The sequence below is a fragment of the Etheostoma cragini genome, chromosome 21 (genome assembly GCF_013103735.1).
Source record: "Etheostoma cragini isolate CJK2018 chromosome 21, CSU_Ecrag_1.0, whole genome shotgun sequence".
Taxonomy (NCBI): Eukaryota; Metazoa; Chordata; class Actinopteri; order Perciformes; family Percidae; genus Etheostoma; species Etheostoma cragini.
Window position 1 is genome coordinate 13681504 of NC_048427.1, and position 5811 is coordinate 13687314.

Genomic DNA, 5811 nt, shown 5'->3' on the forward strand with positions numbered 1-5811 from the left:
ACACACCCACACACCCACACACACACACACACACACATTACTCATTACTTTTCCCGTCAGCAGCTCGTAACTGACTTTATTCACCTCAGGCTTCCTTGTCTTTCTCTGTAAACACAATAAACCCTTTCTTTCTTCCTGTGATTCTTGTTAAAAAAAAAACTGATCTTTTTCCTTTTACTGCGTGGCTAATGAATACTACTTTAATAAAAGTCATATTTATCTGACTAAATCTCCATGAATGTATAAATGTAAAACTGATTTACAGTAATACTGTATGTGATGCAGGAACAATAGGCACTACATACACTACATCTCTTCCTTAGAGACGTTTTTGACATGGATGTTCTTGCTTTTAACAGATAAGCTCCTCAACAATCACTTTCTTTGGGGGCCGGGGGATCAGCTCACTACGTATCACTGAAGAAAGCGGGGGAAGCCCAAAACACTGTGTCCAACCTGAAGCTGAATCACGCGTTTCATTATGAGCCCTTTGTCAAATGTTATCTGCCATTTACTGTGTTTGCTGGTAAAGGGGCATAAACGCTTCCATGGCTCATTGTGGCTCAATCCTCCAATCATTACACATGTTTACTGTGAAAAAAGATTAAATACGGCTCACAATCAACTGAGAGCTCTCAACAGTTCCTCTGACATCACTGTGTTTCCATCAAACTATTTTCTGAGTTTGGCATTTGAGGAATGACTAAAAGACTGAATCCTGAAAAGCTGGAAGGTCGAAGAAACCGTACGTACAGTACATATCATTTATATTTATAGGTTTCTCCACTTGATACAAAACAAGACTCTAGAATGAAAGTCCGCAGCCATGCTTGCAGATCCTTAAGGCTGCACAGTGATTTAAGCTTTGACAATGCTAACATTTGGATTTTAAGCAGATATAATGTTTAATTGTTCAGCATGCTAACATTTGCTAATTAGCGCTAAACAAAACGATTCATCTGAGGCTGATGGGAATGTTCTTAGCTTGCTAGTATTTGGTCATAAAGCAAAGTATTGCATCCATTTACATTTATTTCAGGCATGTACTTAACCAAAGCTCAAACATTTCACTTGCCTTTTGAAACACCCATCTGAATTTCCAATCAATCAAAACCTTATTTCCCATAACAATTAAATTCCTTAGACTGCAGCTTTGCCAATGAATTACCACAGTTGTAATTAGACTATTTTTAGGTACAAAAAAACAACCTTTTTTCCTGTTCAAACACTAATATGATTCCTTGAAGGAAACATGTCTTGCACGTTTCTAATTATTCATTTTAAGGTAAATCATGTGACGATTGACCTCTTACAGGATATCTCTTTAATCCATTGTATGTACATAATGAAGAAGAAAAACAACAAAGTCAACCACTGCTCAAACATTACTATTATCTCAGTTACACTTAGTCTGACTCACTGCCTCTTTATTTGTCACAAAGATAAGCTGCCCCTCCAAAACTGTTTCAGATGGTAATTCACAATGATGGAACAACATTATGAAAGCCCAAAACAAACCATACACACCTGTCAGCACTGATGAGTCTGAATGTTTAGTGGGATAAAAGCACAGGGTCCAGCACAAAACTACAGCGTCAAAAAGCGTGTATACTTGTACTCTGTCTCTCTGATGGAATTCCCTCAGTTCAGTAGAGAATCAAGTCTGTATATAGCAGTATGTAGTGGAGAATATTTCTGTGACAGCTTGGTCTAAGCCACTTTTTTTATGTTGACTTCATCATCAAACATGCCATACACCATACATTTGCACATTCACTTGGGTTATTTAGGGCACTGTACAAGATATATGAGATTAGGCACGGGTGTTAAACCTTATGTTTAGATTATTTTAAAGGTCCCATAGAAAGTGAAACATGAAAATGTCACTTTATGAGGTTTTTAAACATTCATTTACGTTCCCCCAACTTGCCTATGGTCCCCCAGTGGCTGGAAATGGTGATAGGTAGCTGAGATGGGCCGATCTGGAATCTTGCTCCTTTTTGTCATAAGGGGAAAGGTTACCTCCCCTTTCTCTGCTTTGCCCGCCCATGAGAGAGAGACATCATGGCTTTCAAACAAGCAAAGTGGCAGTTGATCAACGCCACACCCCCAGCCTCCACCTTGCCCCCCCTTCTCCTCAAAAGCTACAGACTCAGATATGACACATACTAAGGAAAGCTCTTTGTGGGACTGGCTCTAGTGTGTGGAATTCTGCACCAAGGCTGAAATTTGGGAAAGAGACTTCAAATATGGTATTAAGGGACCACTGAGGTCTATATAAAAGCCTCCAAAGAGTACCATGTCATGGGACCTTTAACAGACAGCTTTCTTCAACTTCTGTCAAGGTGCCCTTAATTCAAAATTTCTAATTTCCCCTTGCATAGATGATTACTAGAGGATGAATGTTTTACCGAACCCAAAGTTAGACTGTGTAACCTTAAGTGGACGAAGCAGAGAAAATAACAACCTCCGTTTGTTGGATTTGATTTATATGGGTGTACTGTCTGGTTATAAGCAAACCTAGACCTGCATGTTATTATTATATTTTTTATTTGACATTTTTGGGGCTTTTCTTTTAACTCCCTCTGCACTTATTGGTTTGGCTATTGTAACAAAAGTTCTCTGATTTCCTACCATTCAGTTTTTTTAATTTTGGGAAAGAGAAAGAGATATTGTATTAGGAGACCACTAAGGTCTATCTAAAAGCATCCAAAGAGGCCTTCAAGGTCCCAGGTTATGGGACCTTGAAGGCAAGGCCCTTACCAGTGTCATCAATATGTTTTTGTACTTTGCTTTGCTTCCATCATAATAACAGCCACTCCGATAAGCAAAAATAAAAGAACATAAACCTCTGATTTTTCTAAACCCCCACTCATCAATTTCATAGTCCCTTAGATCGTGAAGATTTATTGCAGGACTTATCTTCATCTCCATTGTCTTAAAACACATTTTTGCATTTGAGAAACCAAGCAGAATCGACTAACTCTACGGCAATCTTTATGTGATCTGCTCTTTAAGAGGTACTAGGCATACACTCATAGATCTTAATGACAAGCTTTTCAAAAATTAGCATGATTATTAACTATATTGCACAAATAATGATCTCTTCTGACTCCATACATGTTTTAAAACTATAAATACCTTTTTTTGCCTTCTAAAAAGCAATGTGGAGTCCCTTTGCTTTGACACAACAGGCTCAAGACCTCTTGTAGATCAGTCTATCCTGATGCTAAACCAAAATCATTATTCTGCCAGTTATTAAGATCTGGATTTGAGGATATCATGAGACATGTTCTTGTCACTTTGTCATGGCTGGTGAAGAGTTTTACTATATGTGTAATTTATGTCTAACTTTGTGTGTGCCTTTTTTTCATTTGGGCGGAGCTGCTCTGGACCGCAAAATGAATTTTAGTGTAAACTGATATTCACATGCCGTATCGTGAAGATAATTTGACACTTCAGAAGTCTTAGTTAGACAACATCTTCATATCTTCCAAAGTTACCAGGTTTTTAAGATTGAAAATAGGCAGTTTGGTCACACATCACTTACCTCGGAAATGCTTTAAAGTGCCCGTATTATGAAAAAAAATCTCTTGTCTGAGGTATTATTTTGTGTCTCTGGTGCTTTGCACATACCAACTTGGAAAAAATACTATCCATTCTGTTTTGAATGAGATACAGGTTTCTGAATGTCCTCTGCCTTCAGTCTCCAGGTAAGCTGTTCAAAATCTGCACGGCTTTCTACATCACTAGCCGAGACGAGATGGCTAACCGTAGCACATGCTAGAGCTAGGATGCTATCTCGTTCTCAATGGCAAAACACTGCTACAACACACACTAGTTCACCATAATCTACACAATAACTGCTTCCATGTCCCTGTTCTGCAGGTATTCCACAAGTGTGCCCTCATTTAGAAGAAGTCTCCCAGCTAATCCTCCCTTGCCTTGTGTGGAGTTGATGTTAGCTTACCTAGCGCATTTGCAACTCCCAACAAAGATACTACAGAAGGGCGATGTCTCACTCTGTAGCCAAAACAGAGACACAGGGTGAAAAACAGGATCTGCAGCAATGTGCGATACAACGGAAATATGGTGTTTTTTTTACAATCTCAAAATACAAAAAACAGCATAATATGAGCACTTGAGAGAATGAGAGTGAGTTGGTAGTCATACTTTATGCTGGGGGCAGGTACAACAGAGCCATAGATGTCCCTGCTAAATGACGAACAGGTGCTGCCCTCTAATGTTTCCCAGGAAGATCTACATGGTGTCTGATCAATACACATGTTCAACAGCCTGAAGGAAAAGGCCTGCACAGATTGGCCCGTTTCCTAAACGTCTTCTTTATCCAAACAGCATTTTACTGCTTTAACTGTATGTTCATGTCTCAATGTTCATCAATTAAGACCTTGGATGTAATCAGACATCCACATAAATTATAATATGGTTATTCTGCAGTTCATTTTGTTTCATTTTCAGCATACCGAGGGTCATACTATACCAGTAAATACGGTTATTAACTCGTTACAATAAATTACTTTACATTTCCATGTGTAATAATAACAGGCACGGCAGCAACAGATTTGCATCTCATAAGAGCGTCCGACTCAAACCCGGTCTAATGAAGCATACAATTATAACTTGAAAGTGTCCCACAGAGCAAAATGTGCAACACACACACACACACACACACACACACCCTCCCACACGTTATCACACTTCCTTCCCATGTGATTCCATTTTATGCATCAGGACATTTTGTACAGGCTGTTTTTCCTTCATGTTCTGCTGTCATTTTGTCAAAGAGTTAATCTGAATCATTGCTTTCCATCTTGACATCTGTGTCATTGATTTACTTTTTTGTTCTTTAATCGATGAGCATTGGTTACTACTATTAACATTACTATAATGAATTTGCAATATCCAATCCAAAGTGATTCCGTTTGACTGACTACTGATAATTCACCTCCTCTCTCCTGTTTAACGAGGCTGAGCCTATGTCACAGTCATTTGATCTTTAACTCAAACTTCATTAGGTCATGCGATCAGCATTAATATCATTCAGATCAAGTGATCGAGAGCCACGATTTTCTTTTACTCATCCTAAACAACCTGGAAAAACAACTTCCTGTTCATCATGTTTAGCATATTTACAGGGGAGTAAGCCATCTTTTTCTCCAGTTTATATGTGTAAATCCAAAATTAAGATAATCCCGGTACTGAGATCTGCGGCATTTCAACAAGGTGTCTCTTGCAATTGTGGGCCTTCCAGAACCTTCTAAATCCAACTGGAACGTCTGGAGTGTCTTCGGAGCATTTGTACCATAAATCCACAATGATATAACAGCACGTCATATTGCATGAAATAAACTTTATGTTTTGCTTGGAAGATAAAGGGGCGGCTGTGGCTCAGTGGTAGAGCGGTTGCCTGCCAATCGGAAGGTTTGTGGTTCGATCCCCGCCCCTGCAGTCATTGTCGAAGTGTCCTTGGGCAAGGCACTGAACCCCAAGTTGCCCCCGGTGCTGCGCATCGGAGTGTGAATGTGTGTGAATGTTTATCTGATGAGCAGGTGGCACCTTGTACGGCAGCCCCGGCCACAGTGTATGAATGTGTGTGAATGGTGAATGTTTCCTGTAGATGTAAAAGCGCTTTGAGCAGTTGTTAAGACTGGAAAAGCGCTATATAAATACAGCACATTTACATAAAAGCTTTTCTCTAAAATCACACCACCCTTTGCTTTTCTTTACTTAATAACCCTGCAAAAATACAACCTTAACACATCCATAATATTGCATTTGGAAAATGTATAA